This window comes from Aquarana catesbeiana, linkage group LG07 (assembly GCF_042186555.1).
Source record: "Aquarana catesbeiana isolate 2022-GZ linkage group LG07, ASM4218655v1, whole genome shotgun sequence".
Classification (NCBI taxonomy): Eukaryota; Metazoa; Chordata; class Amphibia; order Anura; family Ranidae; genus Aquarana; species Aquarana catesbeiana.
In genome coordinates, this window is record NC_133330.1 from 47,676,646 (window position 1) to 47,699,589 (window position 22,944).

Consider the following 22,944-nt stretch of genomic DNA (forward strand, 5'->3'; position numbering starts at 1 on the left):
CAAAGGAAAAGACAGCTTTTCTAAAACCAGACAGGCTGCATTCTTAATCCCTACAAATCGTATGTTTTGGCATATCTCTGATGTTGTCATTCTGAGTCTTGGCTGGAATTTCCACCTACGCAAGGTCCATATTCCATTTGTAAGGCTGGGTTAACAGCCATTCCATAAAAATACACAACATGCCTGGATGAAGTCTGGTATTTTGGCTATAGCATTGGGTGGGTGTCAAAAAGCTTCTAATGGACAAGACTGAAGCACTTAAAAATTGGCCCTAGCCAGGTTGGAGGCTTTCTAGGGGTTATAGGACTATCAGAGATTTCCTACTAAATTTTCTCCTGTGGAGTTCAAGTTACTGGTCTCACCAAAGGTACCAAGCAGGGCAGGGACAAGGGGTGGGCAGAAGGGGGCACATGCCCTGGGTGTGGCGGCGCTACGTGGAGAGGGGACACTGAGAGCAGATGAGCACTCAGCTCTCCAGCTGCCTGAATGACAGGAGTGAGGCTACTGTCACTCCTGTCATTCAGAACAGAGCACAGTGGAGGCTGCGATAACTGCTGGAGGAAGGATTTTGCTCCCCCCTCCCTTCAGCTGCAGGACTGGATCTTCGCCATCTACCTCCTCTGGCAGTTTCAGGCTCTGGTGTAGGCTGCTTGTTGTTTGGGTGGGATGGGGATGCGGCCATCTTCAGAGATCCAGACTACCTACCTGCCCACCTGCCTGATACCTGTGTTGAGGGTTATTAATGTGTCCACTTACACCAATGCTGGGAGTTACTAATGCATCCACTGATATCAAATGCTGGGAGTTATTAATACATCTTCTGATACCTGTGTTGGGGGTTATTATGGCGTCCACTGGCACCAATGCACTGCTGGGGGTTATTAATGCATCCACTGACACCAATTCTGGGGGTTATTATGACGTCTACTTACACCAATCCTGGGGGTTATTAATGCATCCACTGACATTAATGCTGGGGATAAGTCTTGTGTCTGGGAAGAGGGGACGCAATTTGGCATCTTCGGCCTGGGCATTGATTGACCTTGCCTCGCCACTGGTAGCAAGTCCAAAATGCTGAAATGAAATGAAAGGCAGAGAGAGGTTTTCAAGAAATGAAGGCTCATAAAAATGTTAGTCAGGAATTTATTGTATAAACAGATGCCTCTGATGTTTGCATGTGAGCAGTCTTGTCCAAGGAAATGTGTTCCAGGCAAGAACATTTAGAAACCTACCTCTGCCAGAAATTAAAATCTGCAGGGGAACTATTTTAACTACTTTTTTTAAAATCTGATTTTATTTCATTTGAAAGAGGTTTTATACACATACACAAGTAAACTAAATTAATATAACCCAAAAATACATAACAAATCAAAAATACATACAAAATACATAACAGAAAAAAAAAGAAAAAGGCATAAAGAGCATACCTAAATGCAATCAAAACAGTAAGTAAGTAAAAAGCATAACAGCCACCAAAAAAACAGCATTGCATATGGGCCCAACTTTTCATAAACGAAACAATACAGCTATGCCTGAAAGGGCCTGTAACCTAACTCGGTTCTGGGCTCATATAGGCCAACCAAGGTGACCAAATTGTATCAAACCTCTTTAAAAAAATTCTAAGAAAAAAGGTGTGCCTCTCATAAGAAATTGACTTATTAAGATCAAATATCAGAGGATGTGGGAAAATCCACTTAAGAGCGATTTGCCTTCGAGCCACGAACAGAGCATGTACAACAGTGATCCGCATCAATGTAGCCCAATAAGCATGTAAGAGGATCCACTGGAAGGTTCACATCTAAAATCCCATTAAGTGTGCCCACAACCTCCGCCCAATACCTCTGGAGTTTCGGGCAACGCCATAATAAGAGTATCAGAGACCTCCGAATTACCACATCTAAGACAATCAATACCAGCTCTTAAGCCAATAGCACACAAAAATTCCGGTGTCCTATACACCCTATGGAGAATGAAAATCTGGGTTAACCTATGCAAACAGGAGAGTGAAACATGAGGAGTTGTATTTTAACTATAATTCAAACTTATACTAGTTGACCATACGCCATATGTATCTTTAGGCTGTCATTCCCTAATTAGTGCAGTTTCCAACTACTGTGTGTACATTTGCCTTATGTTACAAAACATGAGTGTGGAAGGTCATATTCCCACCAGGGTTTGAACCATTCATCCTATACATTTAACCTCACAGCACTATATTCGTTAAATGAGTTCCGCATTGCTGCCTTTTGTTACTTTATGCTTCTCTCCATTTTATTTAATCACTATATCAATAGCACTCAATTTCAGCCACTTCTTGCTGTATGCATGGCAATGTTTTGGTGTATTTCCTATTAAGAGATTGTAGTTCATTAAATACGTCACTTAGTCACAGTTGTAAATACTTCAGTTAGAATTTTCTCCAACAGAATTCTATTTGCCGACTTTGAGGAAAGCAAATGGCAAGGGAGAATTATTTGTACACAGAAAACCTGTGCCCTTGTTAAGTATGTCAAATTTTGAATAATGTGGAGTATTGACACATCTAGTTTCTTTTCAGATCTGCATGTTGTGATATTACATGAAACAAAGAGCATATGAGAAACCCAGAGCGCAGTGACATTGTAAAATTTGCAAGTCACTTTATTTAAAAAAAAATTGAAAACATAATTAGAAGTGAATACCAAAAAACAGTGCTGCGCTAGTAAGTGACTCAAGACATCTAAAAAATAAATGCATTTTTCTTGTGAAAAAAAAAAAAAAACATAAATGGTACCCCACAAGTGACTGGTCTCTGTTCTGAGTGAACCCCATTTACGACCACACTCTGGTATCTTTTAGCCAACTGAACCACCCTAGAATGAGGTTCTAGCTTGCATAACTTTTGTATTAGATCATTATGTGGAGCTGTATCAAATGCCTTGCTGAAATCAAGACATGCTATGTCCACAGCACCACCCTGGTCCAAAACATTGGTAATACAGTCAAAAAATTCAATCAGATTAGTCTTACATGATCTGCCCTCACTTGACTACAACTGATGTTAAACTCACTGGGCTGTAATTGCCAGCTTCTACCTTGCTGCCCTTCTTGTGGATAGGTACAATATTAGCTGTCCGCCAATCACAGGGAACTTCTTCTGTTAGAAGAGATTGATTAAAAAGAGCCATTAATGGTCCAACAACTATATCTCAAAGTTGTCTTAGTACTCTGGGATGAATACCATTAGTGCCCATTGCTTTTTTAAGCTTTAATCGAGCCAGTTCCTCTGCTACCTCTGTCTCAAGAAATCCTAAAAAATGAACTGTCATGACTAGAACCAATATGATTCCCCAACTTGTTATTGTTAGTGCATTTTATTTCTGTGAAGACTGAACAGAAGTGATTGTTCAAATGGTTTGCTACATCCAGGTCTCCTTTAACATATGTGTTGTGCCCATTTCATTTTAATGATCCCATTGTATTATTTTTTCCTTCTATCACTAATGTACCTAAAAAGGTTTTTATCTCCTTTCTATATAGATTTAGCAATTCCCTCCTCTTTCTGTGCTTTGGCAGAACTGATAATGTGTTTGGCACCTTTTTGTCTATTTGTATACTCTTCTCTGTTAGCTACACCTCCTGTTTCCTTGAATCCTCTGTGTTGATTTTTTTTTCCTTTACTATCCTACTTACCTCTTTAGTGAACCATATTGTTTTTTTCTTCCATTTATTTTTACCAACTTGCCTGACTTATAATCTAGTTGCCTCCTGGATGGTAGACTTTAATAGTGCCCACTGATTACTTACTCCTTTTATTTTACTCCAACCTTTCAATAAATTTTTTAAAAAGGCCCCGTTTCGGCAAAATGTATCCATTTGAAATCTAAAATTTCTGTTTTTGTATATGATTTTTAAGTTCTTGGTTTAATATCAAACCAAAGACATTGGTGATCACTAGAATCCAAATTTTCTTTCACCTCAACATTAGACAGTCGACTTGTTAGTACTAGGTCTAGAATATGATCACCTCAGGTTGGGTTGTTTCTATGTTTCAATATATATATATATAGAAAAAAAGACGTGGACCGATGTTTGATGCAAAAAAAAGTCATTTACTGAAGATATTTCAATTAGTACATGCAAGCTTGCATGTACTAATTGAAATATCTTCAGTAAATGACTTTTTTTTGCATCAAGCATCGGTCCACGTCTTTTTTTCTATCCATTTATGGTGGAAGGTTGGGAGTCCACCTTGACGGTGCCTTGATTGGACAGGATCTAAGAAAAGAGGGTAACCCACCTGAAGTTTATTATATATATATATATATATATATATATATATATATATATATATATATATATATATATATATATAATTTATTTTATTTTTTGTTACAATTTAACTTGAACTTTGAGTATAGGCCTACTTAGCCTTGTGCACCCACATGAAAGGGAGGTTGCAAAATACAGTTATGTTTCAAAAGACTGGATCTACATGAAGTAGCACTGTGTAAAAAATACTAAATATTCTAGTGTACCTTATAGTCTACTGACTATAAGTCTTTTTTCTTTATTTATGTATGTATTTATTTTAAACCACAATATGGTTGCATTTATATTTCCATTAAATAACATACCTACTTAAAGCTGAAAGCTGGTTGGTTTCTACAGATGACAGCACCCCTGGCCTATTTGCACACGTGTATAATAGTTACTTTAGTCTTTAAAGGAATAATAAAAGGATGCAGTAAATATCTTTCATTCAGCAAATGACTAACTTTATTCACATACTCCTAATAAATGCTGGTTCAAAACAAGCTCATTTGTGCTTGTTAGTTATAATGTCAGACTGATTTTATTATATAGCCATATTCACATCTGTTTTCATTTAATCGGTTAGCAGCTTTAAAACTGTCAGATTAATAGCGCTCTCCTGTTTTATACGTTGATTAGACATTTTGCATCTCATTGGTTGTAACACCCAGGAGGCTCGTGTAAAAGAAATTCCCTTTAACTATAAAAAAAAAAAAAAAAAACTCAGAGTTTTGTCTGTTAGCTTTGTGAGTGGGTCAGTAAAAGTAAAATCTGTGATATGACAGCACAGAAAGGAAATGTGATAGAAATGTGGTTTTTGTATTTTGCATAATGGAGAAAACTTCAAACGACTCTGAAAAAAGACAAATTATTGTGAATTCTAAGCAGTTTGGTTGCCAGAGACGAATCAAAACAACTGGGTGATGAGTTGGTATTTAATACAAGGATGACATAAGGATCAAAATGTTCAGTTTATGAAGAATTTCAGGTTTAATTTAATTTTAAATACTTTGTTTTGTCCAAGCTTGCCCAAACAAACTATTTTTTGCTACAGAATGATCTGACCACTGTGTGTGCTGTAATGTACTATAGTAGCATTAGCTACATACAGTAAGTAGTGGCATATTCCAGCAGCAGTATGGGTGACTTCTTGTTTGAGCTAAGCCGGCCATAGATGGATTGAATCTTGGTCAACTCAGCTGGGATCGGCCAAGATTTAATCTATCTATGGCCAGCCTGGTTGTACTGAAGTCGATCCATCAATTGACTTCAGTAAAACCAGCCTGTCTGAGTTTTTGGATGTGATTGTTATAGCCGCCAGCAGTAATTATTGAGTTCTGCCAGCAAGGAAGGATCCCTGCTGGAAGAACACAATAGCGCTGTGGGAGGGATCAACATTGACTGTGTTGATGAGGGAATCAAGCAATTTTCTTTCCTGCAACCCAGTGTTGCAAGTGAAGAAAATTGCATCATCTATGGCCTGCCTTAGTGCTTTTCTGCCACCCAGGAGAATCCTTGTATTTTTATCAGTGGATACAATTGTCAAAGGTAAAGAGAAGTTGATGGATGATGTCACAATTTCCACCTTGGCCAGTCAGAGGAAGCCTTGTATTCATGGATAAAAATACAAGGCTTCTCCTGAATCTCGGCCAATCAAGGAAAGCCTTGTATTCATGCATAAAACTTCTCCTGGATGATGGAGAAGCACGCAGCCCAACCTTTGACAATTGTCAAAGGTAAAGGTATTGTCTGAGGTGGAGAAGTTGATGGATGATGTTACAATTTCTACCTTGACCAGTCAGTGGAAGCCTTGTATTCATGGATAAAAATACAAAACTTCTCCTGAATCTCGGCCAATCAGGGGAAGCCTTGTATTCATGCATACAGCTTCTCATGGATGATGGAGAAGCATTCAGCCCAATTCTTTTTATATTTGGAAGCAGGCAGAAGGTCACCCATAATGCTGCTGGACCACAGCACCACTTACTGTATGTAACTAGTACTACAACAGTCCATTACAGCACACACAGTGGCCACATTGTCCTATAAAGGAAATAGTTTTGATGGGTCAGTTTGGCACACACAAACTATTTAAAGTGCAAATAAAACTGGAATTCTACTTTAATGTAGAGCTAGTCTTTTTAAATATGCTACTTTTATTTAATGGTGACTGGCAATAATGATCCTAACATTTGTGGTCAGTGGGAAGAATCCCCCCTTACAGATAGCTAATAAGATTATTGTTTTCAAGTAATCCATAGCAATCTCTGAGGGAACCCTAGGGTTTCACATAACCTTGGTTGAGAAAGACTGCTCTAGAGAATCCGTAGGGTTCCACAGAACCCTGGTTGAAAAAGGCTGATACAGATTATCAGACTGGCCAACAGACAGGGAAATTATATAAAAAAGGAGCAAAAAATGAGGTTGAATCTGACCCCCATTCAAGGCCAAAAGGAATACCTGCACCACCAAATAATATTTGTGAGTCGCAAAAAGACAAGGCACGGAAATCTTAAAAATACAGTAAAGTTGGTTTCACTGGTGGGACTGGCTATCGCTATGATCCTCTTCCTTTCATCCTGTTATCATTTAAAAGGGCATAGTTGCTGTAACATTACTTGTTTTATGTTCATTTCCTATTCTAAAATTGGCAACTGTCGAAAGCGCAACACATTTATGAAACAAAGATACATTTGAAACATCTAGCACACAGTCAATAAAACAGCTATTGCCAATTGTTGGGAGCATTATTTTTTTCCCATCGTCATTCAGCTGCAACAGCATTTTTAACAAATAGTTGGAACAGGTATTTTTTCCCAATCCCATTTCCCCAAAATTGAGTGAAACTTATTATTCCCACAAAGATATTCATTTGAAGTAAACAAAATAAGTATTGTTTTTTTCCTTCTCCAAGCCCGTATTTAGGCCTCCAGCAAGACAAAGTAATTTGAGAAGCTTCAATCCTTTATCACTCCAAGCCGCAAAAGGCTCACAAGTAGCAAAGCAGCTAGGGCTTGAAAGCAAAGCAAGTCTTGTGTAAAATTATGTGTGCCAGTCATCACGCTCTCAGACCACAGATAAATTTGTTTAATAACAATCTCCTAGGATCTGATCTTTATAGCGCACTTATTAAGTGCATTGAAATGAAACAAACAGCTGACTGTGGTTATTTTCTGTCCTCAGGCTGTTGTTACAAAAAAACAACCAAAAAAAAAAAAATTACATTCATATATTGTTTACTTATATCAGCAAAGGCCGCAAATAAGGTTTCACAACCACACCACTATGAAAAACTCTGGTAGACACAATTTGCATGCAAACGAAATGCATGATATAGCTACATTGTAGTTTTTAAAGGTCTACAACACAATCTTAAAGCTTAATTTAATGCAAGCAGTTGACTACACATTTGAAATAAATATATGTGAATTTTTTCCATCTGAAAAAGAATAAACAAATCTGTTCAGCCAGTGATGCAGGTACCTCTGTCAGACAGCACATGCTATGTACCACCCTGCAGATTACCATGATAATAAACAACATGGCCTGGTCTAGGCCCCGCTAGCATGGGCGTCCGCAGAACTTTTGTCATGGGGGGGCATCATTTTAAGAAAACCCATACTCCGCCCCTTTTCGACAATGTCATGAAGGGTAAGTGACTTAGTCATTATCACATAAAGCACAGGCATGTGCCCATTATATGCAGCCTTACTGTGACCATCAATTGCAGCCTCATTGTGCCCCTCAAATGTGGCCTGTACAGTATGGAGGGTGTACAGTAGGTGTATATAGAGGGGGTGGATGGTATTAGTATATACAGGAAGGAAGGTGGGTGTATATAGCTGTGTACAGGACAGGTGATGTATATCTGCAGTCAGTGATGATAGAGGAAGGTCTCTATATACAGGAAGGAAGGTGGGTATAAACAGCTACCTGTATATAGAGACCTTCCTCCATCATCACTGACTGCAGATATACATCATCTGTCCTGTATACAGCTAAATATACAGGACAGAAGATGTATATCTGCAGTCAGTGATGATGGAGGAATACAGGAAGGAAGATGGGTGTATATAGCTGTATACAGGACATACGATATGATCTTTTCCTAAATCTGGCACCCCCCCTTCACTGATCATACCTGTATTCACTCAGCTGCCCCCTCATCTGTATATACCGGTATGTCAGGCCCCCATACACACAGCTCTTCCCCCCCCATACACAAACAACCTCCTCCCTCCACTTTTACTCATAGCCCCTACTTGTAAGGTGGTCTTCCTTCTCCCAAGTCCTGTTTCCACATGTTCCTGTGATAATACAACAGGCAGCAAGGCAAACATGAGGGGCACACATACAGGAAGCAGCCAGAGATGGCAGTAAAGAGCTCTGTAAGCTCAATGACACAGACCTGCAGCAGCTGTGGAGCCGACTTGCACAAACACAGAGAGCCAGCACAGCTACAGATCCGGCCACGGCAGACCCTTGCCGATTCCTGGGGGGTCACTCGCCCCTCCTTGCCCCTACCTGCGGATGCCCATGCCCCCTAGTCTGCGACAGGACAATGAAATACCAGCTTGCAGAAGGTCACGATTGGTCATTATAAAGAAAAGAAATTTCTTATCTCCCATTGAAATCTGCCATTTATGTGTAAATTTGCAAGAAATTAAATCAACTAACCCAAGTAGCAGATAATCAGGAGTTCTGAGCTTGAGCAAACTTAAAAGCAAGGTCCGCTTATTTACCTAGAACCTCCTCCAATATGCCACATTGCTGTAATACAATTAAAAATAAAATAGCTGGAGAGTGAAAAAAGTTAGAGTGAGGCAATATACTTACCTTACCCCCTTTGCCCACAGTGTCTAGGTGAGGGTGGCAATACCATCCTTCTGATGGAGCCTCAGGGAATACTGAGTAGCCAAAATTTTGCAAGAATTTTGCTCTGTACTGGATCATTATGTTGTTGGAAGGATGGTGACATCACACACACCCCTTGACCACCGCCATATGAAAGTGGGGTAAGGTACTTATATTAACTAACTTTTTTTTCCAATGTAGAATATAGTTATGGCATGGGAGAAGGGGTCCTAAGTAAGTAAGTGGACCTTGCTTGTAATGCAAGTTCTGCTTTAACTACTTCCTGCTATAGCCGCAAGAGTGCGGGCTTAGTTTGCCAGAAGGGCATCCATGGACATCCTCCCTGGATCGCTGAGTCCTTCGGACTTAGCTGATCACAGATCGGGGTAAATGGCCAATCACAGCAGCCCTTTACCATGTGATTATCTGTGTCCAATGACAGGATGTAAACACAAGCCGGTTATCGGCTTTTCTTTCCTCACGCTGATAGCGTAAGGAGAGAAGAAGAAAGCTAATAACCAGCTTATGTTAAAGGGATATCGGCACTGATAATCAGGGCATTGATTATCAGTGCAGCCCCACATATGTCCACCAGTGCCACCAATCAGTGCTCATCGGTGCCACCTATCAGTGCCCATCAGTGCCCATCAGTGCTGCCAATCAGTGCCCATCAGTGCCCATCAGTGCTGCCAATCAGTGCCCATCAGTGCCCATCAGTGCTGCCAATAAGTGCCCATCAGTGCCTCCTCATCAGTGTTACCTATCAGTGCTGCCTATCAGTGTCGCCTACCAGTGCCCGTCAGTGCCGCCTATCAGTGCCTCCTATCAGTGCCACCTATTAGTGCCCATCAGTGCAGCCTATCAGTGCAGCCTCATCAGCGCACATCGGCAAAGGAGAAAAACTTCCTGTTTGCAAACTTTTATAACAAACTATGAAAAATGTCGTTTTTTTTCAAAATGTTGGTCTTTTTTCATTTGTTTAGCAAAAAAAAAAAAACCCGTGTTGATTAAATACCACCAAAAGAAAGCTCTATTTGTGTGAAAAAATTAGAAATATTTCATATGTGTACAGTGTTGCATGAGCACGCAATTGTCATTCAAAGTGTGACAGTGCTGAAAGCTGAAAATTGGCCTGGGCAATAAGGCAGTAAAAGTGCCCAATAGGCAAGTGGTTAAAGGACAGTGTTCCTTATAGCTCCCCCTCCCCCTAAGTTAAAGGACCCCCCCCCAATCCCCAAGCCATGTACCTCAACAGATCATTTGGCCACAGTCTTTTTTTTTTGCTGACTGTACCTGCAGAGTTGATGTCCATAGACTTTCATAGGACCATCTCCTGTTAAGACTCTTAAGAGATGGCCAGTGGAGGCTTTTAGGGATTGACTGCACATAAGATTTCAGTCGGAGGGTCTGTAGCAAACTAAATGTTTATTAGATAGGGTTTAGGGTCCTTTAAACAATAATCACTGTGATTTCATTAGTATAATGAAGGGACTGAAATTGAGGGCCCATTTACACCATGCAGTAATGCATGTGCTGCAACATGCTATCATACATTACGGTATGGTGTGTCATTTAGAATAAGCCCAATGCAGAAAAAAATGCTTCTGCTCTATAATGCGTGTACCTCAAGAGGTACCCTTTAGCTCAGATGAGGTCTGTAGTTGTGTTGTGGTGCCATTCAAAACAAGTCACTGCAATCCATCACACCAGAATAGTGATCTACCATGTGTTACTGTATTGTAGACCTGTTGCCACATGTTACCGGATTGTGCTGATGTGAATGAGTCCTAAAAATCAAAGGTATCACTTTAACTTAAAAAAACAAAACAAAACAAAAACAATAAGGGCTTTTGCACATGAGCTGCCTGAGTCAGTCTGGTGTAACTGCAGCCGCATCTGCTCTGTTCTAGCAACCAAGGTGCATCGCACAGCCTCTCATTAACCTGAATGGCTGTGTGCCGCTGTACTCGTGATAAATTCAGTGCTATTGTAAACAAAGTAAAAGTACAGCATATGAGGGTTTGCAAGAAAACAGAACATTTTCATGGACTGCCTGAATGGAGGAAATACAGCGGCAGCTACGCCAAATGGGCTCAGGCATGTGCAAAAGCCCTAACACATTCATGCAAAAGTACATAATGTTGCAGAAGTATATTGTGCTTAGAATGTATGGACACATTGTTAGTCTAAAAGCATTAATCCATTAAGTGAAATAGAAATATGAATTTTAAAGTACAGGCAGACATAGAAACTTGATTATTTTGTTGTAAAATGACAGATATGCCAGTTCAATAAATTACTTATCTGTGAGGCAAAAATGGGCTTTCTATTAAAGGTGTGAAAATGAATGTGCAAGATGCAAAATAAAAGCTCAGAATTAAATTTTATTAAAGATATTGTTGCTTGTCATACTTGGAAAGTCATTCCTGGGGGTGCAGCAGCAAATACTGCAAAACAGATCCATAGTACACAATACAAAACTCGAGTCATAAACCGTAAGTACCAGCACCCCTACCTGGAAATCCATTAAAGCCCCATGTCCTTTAAAGTAAAACTAAATGCAGTTTTTTTTTTTAAGTTTTGGATAAAATGGAGAGGGATTTCGAACACTTTATCGCTGCCTGTGTCCCCGTTAGGGAGATTCACCTTCTCTATTTGCCATGTTTTCTATTTTCATTAAAAGTGAAGGTAAAAGAAAATCCCAAATTTTGGGTTGTCCCAATAAAAGTACTAGAGGGGAAATCTTCCAATGGGGACACTAGTTCTAATGACCTGGGGGTCCCTAAGAGATTCCCTTAATTTGCAGGGATTTCCTCTCACTTCCTGTTTTAGCTATGGGACAGGAAGTGAAGGTAAATCTCCACAATGGGACATAAATGGAATAAAAAATATATGCATTATAACCAGTGATGGGAGTAAGTCACACATGTGCAAGTCACAAGCAAGTCTCAAGTCTTAACCTTCAAGTCACAAGCAAGTCCCAAGTTACTGTGGCGAAAAGCAAGCAAGTCAAGTCGAGTCCCTGCTAGAAGTCAAGCAAGTCAAGTCAAGTCATTTATTTTGGTCAAGTCACAAATTAAGTCAAAATACTGATCTACGCCGAAGCCGGAACTCGGGGGAGCTTTCTTTTGTGGGGGGGGGGCGGCTTTTGCCTAGGCCAAGACACAGCACTGGTGGTACCAAGTCATTGCAAGTCAAATAGCCCAAGTCAAAGTCAAGTCGCAAGTCATTAGTGACAAGTCAAAGTCAAGTCGAGTCATTTATTTAATTTTGTCAAGCAAGTCGCAAGTCCTCAAACAGGTGACTCGAGTCTGACTCGAGTCAAGTCATGTGACTCGAGTCCCCCACCTCTGATTATAACCCTCCTTTACTATATCCAAAATGATATAAAAATAGTTTTGCCTATAGTTCTACTTTAACATTATTGCATCCAGAGCTCAGAGCTGCAGCAGGTTCCCATCTTCACCTGTCTTGCTTCCGGGATTGCAGACTCTGTGATTGGCTGGAGCTGCGAAGAGGTCACTCCCACTCATGTGCATGGGAGACGCCAATTACGGCACAGGGCTTGGAAGGAATGGCACAGCCAGCCGTTCCTTCAGAGCGCAGGCGCCAGTGACATCACTGGCTGCATGAAATGTAAATATCTTCCAAACGTTGTCTCTGTAGGAGATATTTACACTACCTATAGGTAAGCCTCATTATAGGCTTACCTATAGGTAAAAGTAATGTGGAACTTTACTTCCACTTTAAGTAAAACAAAACAAACAAGAGCATTTGAGATACAAAGAACGGTAAATAGAGGGACAGAAATTTGCCCCAATGTGGCACAAAAGTGGTCATGCAAAGAACAAGCATTTCGGAACCTGGGAAACTAACAGAATTCAACTATGGAGGAGGCCAATGGAATGCGGACCTCAAGAAGCAAATAAGTCTGACAAGTGTTCAGGTTGCATTAATGGTCTGTTAAGTAGGAATCAGCAACCATATTAAAAAGCATGTGAAGACAATGTTCTGGGGAAGGGAAGCACCATTTCTGTGTCTCAAATAAGAGAGAGTAATAAAGAGCAAAAGTGAAGGGATAAGAGAAAGAGATAAAGAAGAAAAGAAAAGGGTAAAAAGGGTAGAGACAAAGGCAAGGGTAGGGATGAGAGAGAGTAGAATAGTTCCCCAGGGGTAACATTTATGCAGTAGGCCAAAAATAGCAGGTAAGAAGATATTTTACCAAGGCAACAGTGCGTTGGTCATTTTTCAAGTGTATGTAAATCCAAAAATGTTTTATTTTAGAGGAAAAAGGTGCTGGAACCACTGCTGTTTTTGCTGTCTATGTTCCAACTAGGAACATTTAGCCTTTCAGTTTGTCTTAGTCATCTTGGTAATTGAGATAGAAAGTGATAGAGAATCCAACATTTTAAAGCTGCTACCAGAACCAGAATTGAGGGGAAATCAACCAGATACCTGTTCCAGAGTCAACTGTCTAAGAGGGGGTTCTTGTATTTAAGACAATTTTTGTATATTCTGAAGTATAGCTTTAAAATGTTAATCTAGGCAACATTTTTTTTGTTTTGGATAGAGTGGGGAAGAATTAGAACCCTTATTGATTTTGCCCACTAACCGGGTCTCAAAGAGATTTCCCCCTCACGTCCTGTCCTACTGACAACAGTTTCACCAGAGAGCAAGTGAGGGAAAATCTGCAACAGGAACACATATAGAGATAAAAATCTGAAATGGGTTCTAGCCTTCCCTTATTCCACCAGAGAAAATAATTTTATTTCTGTTTGTTTGTTTTTTTGGAGAGATTCCCTTGCTTTTGGTCTGGCAAAATGTGAGCAGGATGGCAAGTGGAGGTTAATCTCTCTAACAGAGCCCCAGATAGCAGTAAAACCCCAACCAGGGTTCTACTAGTTTCCTTCCCCATTATTTTCAATTTTAAGATAAAAAGTTTTGGCTGAACATTTACTTTATGTAATCATTCTTGCATTATAATTTACTATGGTTCGTCAGATTTGGGGTTGTAGCAAGTATTGTGCATCTCAAAAGGTTAGGAGGTAAGTAAATTTGCATGATAGAATTCTGAGCTTCCAGAAAGAATTCTGAAATACGCAAACTGAGATAGTATTAGTAATATATAAAATTGCAGTCATTCTGTGTCCCGTAAGCAGTGCAAAATAATAATAGATAGTAATAATAAAGTACTGGCTTCAAGCTGCCAGCCTCATTTGGATAATAAGACATTAGCATCAAGCACAACATTAATCTTGTCAACCAGCCAAACAGAAAACTGAACCAGAGGGGCAATTATTTATCTGAGTACCTCAATGACTACAAGTACGACTTGTAAGGAGACAGATAAAAAGAGAGATCTGCAATCAATATACCATCTGAAATAAAATATACAGCCCACTAAATGATACGTTGTAATCAATGCTATCATTTACTGTGGTGTGGAGTCGATTGCCTTGGACTGCTAACTACACTTTCTACTCCAGATTATGGCTTTTCGGTTTACTTCTTACAGCTCTGTCATCACCAACAATTGAAAATTAAGAGATTCTGCAGAAGTTGGTCGATTTAAAATGAGTTCTCTCATTTGGAATGTAACTGACTTTTGCCTGATACATCTCCTAAAGAAGACTGGCGAAGACTCAAGCTTTCAGCAATAATGGATTGTCCTAGCAACAGATAGGTTACGATGAGTGTCTGTCCATTTTTACTCCCATTTAGTGAAGCTACTTTTTTTATTCATCCTGAGAAGGTAGTGAAATCGATGCCATTTTCTTGGACCAACTAAAGTTATCTTGTGTCCTGCCTAGTAACTCAGTATTAAAAGCTTAATCATCTTCATGCACGCAGACATGAAAAAATCAATGCATGATTTCTGTTTTATAGCTCTTTTTTTTACAAACAGCCTCCAGTGTAGAGAAAACTCAGAAATGGTCTTACAGTTATATACAAGGTATTAAACATTAGTGAAAAAGAACTCTTAGAAAAGTGAAGGCACTTTGACGTCTACTAAAGTTACTTACCAGTCATGTTTTAATTGGGCACACCCCTTGGAAGAGGGGCTCCTTATTATAATGAGGCTTCCAGATTCCTATAAGTTCCCTCCAGCATTTTAAGGGGGACATCATGTCGTTCTTTATGTGCTACGTACCTTTAATGAAAAAGCAGACAGAAAATTTCCTCTCCAAATATGGAAAGGTTTCTTCACAGTAAGAGCTGTGAAAATGTGGAACAGACTCCCTCAATGGTTCTGGCCAGCTCAGTAGATTGCTTTAAAAAAGGCCTGGATTCTTTCCTAAATGTACATAATATAACTGGGTACTAACCGTTATAGGTACAGTAATAGCATTTTATATTCAATGAATGTAAAAACAGAGTTGATTAGAACCTCCTGTGGCAGTCTGTTTCACAATTCCACAGCTCACTGAATCTTTTTTTAAATCTGTCATCGTTGTTACTTCTGTGCATAGCACTAGCGATTTTACCACCTCTCCCAAAATTCAATTTTATTGCTTCATCACTTCAACAATGGAGCTCAATTACTGGAAACTAGAAGATGAAAGCAGAACTATAGGCAAAACTTTTTTTTTTCATTTTAGATAAAGTAAGGGGGTGTTATAACCCATGTCACTTTTTTGCTATCTGTGTCCAATTGAGGAGATTTACCTTCACTTCTTGACCCATAGCCAAAATGGGAAGTGAGGGAAAATCTCTGCAAATTAGGGGAATCCCTTGGGGCCCCCCAGGTCACCATAAGCAATGTCCCCATTGGACGATTTTCCCTTTATTACTTTTCTGGGAACAGCCCTTGGAAGAGGGGCTCCTTATAATAATGAGGCTTCCAGATTCCTATAAGTTCCCCCCAACATTTTAAGGGGGGCAGCATGTCATTCTTTATGTGTTAAGTCCCTTTAAAGAAAAAGCAGACAGAAAATTTCCTCTCCAAATACAGAAAGGTTTCTTCACAGTAAGAGCTGTGAAAATGTGGAACAGACTCCCTCAAGAAATGGTTCTGGCCAGCTCAGTAAATTGCTTTAAAAAAGCCCTGGATTCTTTCCTAAATGTACATAATATAACGGGGTACTAACATTTATAGGTAAAGTTGATCCAGGGAATATTTGATTGCCTCTCGGGGGATCAGGAAGGATTTTTTTCCCCTGCTGTAGCAACATGATCATGCTTTCCTGGGGTTTTTTGCTTTCCTCTAGATCAGCTGTGGGTATAGGATTGTGTATATTGGATTGTATGATTTTTTTCTCTCTTTTATTGTTATTGAACTAGATGTACTATTTTTTTTTCAACCTAACTATGTAACTGTGTAAAATTGCCACCAAAATCTAAAGCAGACCCTTGTCCTAAATAGGGCACTGGTAGGAATATTTAAGGAGGACCCCATGCAGGTATCCAGTCTGGCTGGTAAGAAAGAAAAGGGCCTTCTTACCAGGTAACATTGGGAGGGTACCTTGCCAGGGGGCTCCCCCCTAGGCAAGACATCTTGTCTACATGTTGACTGGGACAAGAACCTCAACCCCACATCCCTGGCCATTACAGAATCTTTTAATGACAAAATAAGTAAGAATAAAACAAGCATCCTATATTGTAAATCCACCATCAACCACTTTGTTCAGCGACATAGGTCCAGTGTCAGTTACTATGAGCAAACTCCTGTGCTATGAAGATCTTATCCTGCTACAAATGATATTCTGCTAATCTATGTTGTCAATGATGTCTCATGGCAATCTGTGAGCTCTTTGTTTACAAACAGAAGCCGGCAGGTAATGAAATGTCATTTAGTGGCATTTTTAAATTTCTTTTTATTAATTTTAGATGCAATTTTTGCTGGAGCACATCCTACAGGTGCACCGCTTCCCTTGCATTTTCCAAATAATATTTGTCAGAGAATGATATACAGTACATTCATTATTATATTGCAAAATATGAAAAGTAATAAGAAAAGGAAAAGTACAACAAAATATGGTATGAACAGATAAACGTCAACGTTCTGTGACATCTGCAGCTCAGTCTGAGAGCTCCTTGATATGTATATCAGGCTTGTCTAGGTGGGTCAGGATCAGTTAAAGGCAAGAAGTGAGAAGTGAGGGGGGGCTATATATCTTAAAGGAGAAGGACAACCTTATTATGACTTTAACGTTCTTTTCAATGTCTATTTGATGGGGGCATAGAGGGAGATACAAATTGACCAAGAAGGAGATATGTCAACACATGTTGGGTTATTGTGTCTTTTCTAGGTTCCTTATGAAGGCCTCCTCTGAGTACCATGTCTTATAATAAAGAGGCAGTACAATTGCTAGTCTCTTGGGCATTGAAGGAATGAGTTATAAACAAGCACCATTTTTTTTTCAAGATTATTAAATTATTAAATGAGAAACAAAAATAGTACATTTATAGATTGAGACAAATTTGTCACAGAAATACATATATAAGATTCAAAAACTAAAGAAGAGGTACCTTACAGTTGGCTGTTATAGAATACTGTAGTCAAACTTAAAACTATTAAGATATTTAAACAATTATGTAATCCCTGTTTACCCCAAAGGGAACTTATTGTAAACAAGGGATTGTAACCTAATGTATTAGAAAGAGAAAGAAGGAAAGTGAAAATGGTTGGAAGATACCTTACCAATTACAATACCTTGGAGGAGATTATGATTCAGAAACAAGTTTAATAGTTCTTAGTATTTTTCTGAAAATGTGAAGCTCTAGGATGTGAGATCCATTCTTGCCAATTTTTATGTAAATTTCGCCATGGAGCCCTAACATCTGATAGGTTAGGAGCTAAGGTGGATTTCCATAATTTAGGCCCCTTTCACACTGGGGCGTGGGCGGCGTCAGCAGTAAAGCCCGTTATTGTTAGCGGCACTTTACCGTGAGTATTCGGCTGCTAGTGGGGCGGTTTTACCCCCCGCTAGCGGCCGAGAAAGGGTTAAAAAACCACCGCAAAGTGCCTCTGCAGAGGCGCCTTGCCGGCGGTATAGCCGTGCTGTCCCATTGATTTCAATGGGCAGGAGCGGTGAAGGAGCGGTGTACACACCGCTCCTTACCGCTCCGAAGATGCTGCTAGCAGGACTTTTTTTCCCATCCTGCTAGCGCACCGCTCCAGTGTATAAGCCCTCGGGGCTTTCACACTGGAGAGTCAGCAGAGGCTGTTTCGGGTCAGTTTGCAAGCGCTATTAGCGCAATAGCGCCTGCAAACCGCCCCAGTGTGAAAGGGGCCTTAGTTTTGGTGAGTCTTGGGGCTATTAGAATTTTAGCAACAATAGTCCTATAATGTAGTGGGTACAGGTCTAGGTTTAGACCTAATAAGGCCATTGCTGGTGTGAGTGTAGTTAGAATTTCCCGTGAGGGATGCGATAAAGGAGGGAATTGTGCATGTGTATTAACCCCTTCCCACTGAGTGTACGCAGATGTGCGTACTCGGCTTTCCGTGGTTATGCCGGGAAAATGCCCGCAGCTGCAGGCATTATCCCGGTACTGTTTTTTTAGAGCCGGCGATCGGCTATCCATGTATAACAACCGATGCGGCTAAAAGCCGCTCGGCTGTTATATCCCCCCCGCCTCCCGACGCTCTTACCGGGCCTCCTGTTCCATCGGGAGGCCCGATGACCAATTGTCTGCCTCCGGCGGCTGGGGACGGACTGGAACAAAGCCGTGAATGGCTTTGTTCCAGCCTCCTAATAGTAAACACGGAAGCGACGTCATGACATCACTTCCCGTTTACTCGGTTGCCAATGGCGCCGGTTTTTAAAAAATACACAGTATTCAGAATCGCCATTTTTGGTGCTCTGAATACTTTGAAGTGCAAAGGACTTTTAGACCCCCGATCCCTCCATAAAGAGTACCTGTCACCACCTATTACTGTCACAAGGGATGTTTACATTCCTTGTGACAGCAATAAAAGTGATCAAAAAAAAAAAAAAAAAAAAAAACACAATTAATAAATATAAAAATAAATAAAACAAATAAGAAAAAAAATCTTTTTAAAGTGTCCCCGTCCCCGCGAGCTCGCGCAGCAAAGAAAACGCATACGGAAGTCACGCCCGCATATGTAATCGGTGTTCAAATCACACATGTGAGGTATCGCCGCGATTGTCAGAGCGAGAGCAATAATTCTAGGACTAGACCTCCTCTGTAACTCTAACCTGGTAACCATAAAAAAAATTTAAATTGTCGCCTATGGAGATTTTTAGGTACCGTAGTTTGTCGCCATTCCACGAGTGCATGCAATTATAAAGCGTGACATGTTTGGTATCTATTTACTCGGTGTAACATCATCTTTCACATTATACAAAAAAATTGGGGTAACTTTACTGTCTGTTTTTTTAAAAATTCATGAAAGTGCCCCTTTTCCCAAAAAGTTGCGTTTAAAACACCGCTGCACAAATACCGCGTGACATAAAATATTGCAACAATCGCCATTTTATTCTCTAGATTCTCTGCTAAAAAAAAATACATAATGTTTGGGGGCTCTAATTTTCTAGCAAAAAATAAGGATTTTAACTTGTAAACACCGAATTTCAAAAATAGGCTTAGTTATGAAAGGGTTAAATTGCCAGTGTGGGTATTACACCTACAGCATGTGGAGGGTGAAGAGGGGAATATTTTTGAAAGTAACAAGCACCATTTTTTAAAGAACTTTTCCTATAAATGTGTCTGTGTTTAGTTTTGCATCCAATATTTCTCTCCATGTCAAAGTTTTTAATAGCAGAAAAAGCAGAGGGCTTGTTAGAGTGGGGGGTTAGGCCAAAAGCTAGTTAGCAATTATCTCAACTGCCTGTTGAGATAATTGCTAACTAGCTTTTGGCCTAACCCCCCACTCTAATGCCCCGTACACACGGTCAAACTTTGTTCGGACATTCCGACAACAAAATCCTAGGATTTTTTCCGACGGATGTTGGCTCAAACTTGTCTTGCATACACACGGTCACACAAAGTTGTCGGAAAATCCGATCATTCTAAACGCGGTGACGTAAAACACGTACGTCGGGACTATAAACGGGGCAGTGGCCAATAGCTTTCATCTCTTTATTTATTCTGAGCATGCGTGGCACTTTGTCCGTCGGATTTGTGTACACACGATCGGAATTTCCGACAACGGATTTTGTTGTCGGAAAATTTTATCTCCTGCTCTCCAACTTTGTGTGTCGGAAAATCCGATGGAAAATGTCCGATGGAGCTCACACACGGTCGGAATTTCCGACAACACGCTCCGATCGGACATTTTCCATTGGAAAATCCGACCGTGTGTACAGGGCATAAGTCTCCAGTCTACTGTCACCCTTTGGACATATACCGGGGCAGTCTAAATGCCGAACAGGCAAAGAAAAGGGTCTCTTAACAGATTGAATATTATAATATGTAATATTCCATTTGCACATGTTTATGAAAAAGGCAAAATGTAAATGGGTGCTTTAGGAACTACCAACTGGAGACTAGTAACGTCATAGGTAAAAGCATACGGTACATCACCAACGCACTATGGTTTTTCAAGATAACTTGAAAACTTTTTATTAAAGTAATTCCCATCACAGTGATAAAATGCATTTTACTGCTGTGATGTGATCAGTGATCACCATGTATACAAAGTACTCCTATATAGCTTGAGCCATGCTTGGCAGGGACCATCAGTTTAGCATGGACCAACCTGACAAGTCTTCCAGAGTCTAATAATCCAACCACCAGTTGTTCTTCTATGACAATAGGATATATCTGGCTCCCAGTCTCAGTTTGCAGGTATGTGGCAAGAACTGGCTTGGCAAATAAATACATACTGTATGCCTTCCCCTGTTTACAGTCCATTGCTCATGAAATATTGGGCAATTGGCAGTTACATGTCCCGGGCGTAGGCACTGCCAGCATCTAATATGCTGCATCTCTCTCAAAGAAGCAATTTCCTTAAGATTAGAAGGCTATTCATATCTAGCATCCACTAGTGTCCTCCCTCACTCCTTAGGAGCCTGTTTACAACTTGCATAAAAAAGAACTCAATGGCAATGTTTTCCTGTTTCCAGACTAGAGGCACCGGTCCATTAAGGGCGCATGGGCGCCACCCCCCATCAATGCGTCTGGCCCCCATGCAGGATGCCGGATGCATGGATTCCAATAGGGGGGGGTGTTTTTTTTAAGCAGGTGATTAGAGCCAGAGGTTATAATAGGCTTTGAAAAAGTGTGGGGTCAGGGCGCAGAGCACTGCGAACCGAGCTCACCCAGTTGTGTAACAATAGCGAATGAACATTTGCTATTTTCACACTGATTCTCTTCCCGGCCAATCAGGAAGACCTTTGAGACCCATTTCCCAATTGGTCGAAAAGGAGAAGCGTTCGGATTCGCCACCGAGGAGGATGGAGGAGGAGGGAGGAGACGGAAGCCGCTGTGATGCCTGTGGAGGAGAGCAGGGGAAGGGGAAGCCGCCCGTGATGCCTGCCACCCATGATGCCCGCTGTCTGTGATGCCCGCCGCCCGGTTTAAGGGCTGCCCACCATAGGTGGGGTAAGTGCTCCAGACCCAAGCGACCAACTGGGCCAGAGGGGGGGTGGCTGTGGGTACACTGTTTGCCACAACCCCCCAAAAAAACTACCACCAGCCGCCACTGATACAGACTTCATGGGCTGATCCCTTAAAGATACTTGGTGTCAGTATGTTGCTCCAAATGGGACGCCAGCTCATCCACATTTTTGGGGTCTCTATGCCTAGTGTACTGCTGTACCTTAACAGGCAAGGCTCAGATGTAATGGTTGTAGACAACTCACGCCCTAATTTAGGCAGGTTTAAGCACCTCTGGTTGTCACCACTTATTTGTAAAGTCAAACAAATTATACATCTGATACCTGGCAGGATTTCAGGGGGTCATATTCTCATCGGAACACATGCTGCATTCACATGGACATTGTAACCCTGAGTTTGATTAGGATTTCTCCTCTGAGTTTAAGATATTACTGGGCATCGAAGTTTGCAAGTCAAACTAAGCCTTTTGGGGCTCTCCTGTTCTGATCATCTCACTTATCTTTGGGTAGCTCCCTCAAAGATGCCAATATAGACTTTAACATCATCTTCCAGGGACAGTTTTTGCAAAGCTCTCAAGCTTTCAAGGTGTAGATATTAACCACCAACAGGCTGACTGTTAACAGAACATTAAAAAAGAGCTCCTGTTTTATTTGGGGCACCTATTAAGGCGTATCCATTAAATCGAGATCTGACATGAGTTTAGTTATTTATTTGCTCAGACATGTAGATGGTTTGTTTTATGCTAGAGACTTGCTTTACAAAGCCTTCCTATACTGAAACTGTTTGCTTCCTTACTGGATACAAACGTGCAGGACAAACCTGCTTGGACTCTTCAGGTGTCCCTGTCTCAAGCATAGTTTACCATTGCCACTATATAGTTCCTTCATGGTCCCTGGATCTGTGGAGTTATTATTAATGAACAGTAATAGCAATGTATATTCAATGAATGTAAAAACAGAGTTGGTTAGAACCTGCTGTGGCAGTCTGTTTCACAATTCCACAGCTCACTGAATCTTTTTTTAAATCTGTCATTGTTGTTACTTCTTTTCATAGCACTAGTGATTTTACTACCTCTCCCAAAATTCAATTTCATTGCTTCATCACTTCAACAATGGAGCTCAATTACTGGAAACTAGAAGATTAAAGCAGAACTATTGTCAAAATGTTTTTTTTTTTTCATTTTAGATAAAGTAAGGGGGTGTTATAACCCATGTCACTTTTTTGCTATCTGTGTCCAATTGAGGAGATTTACCTTCACTTCTTGACCCATAGCCA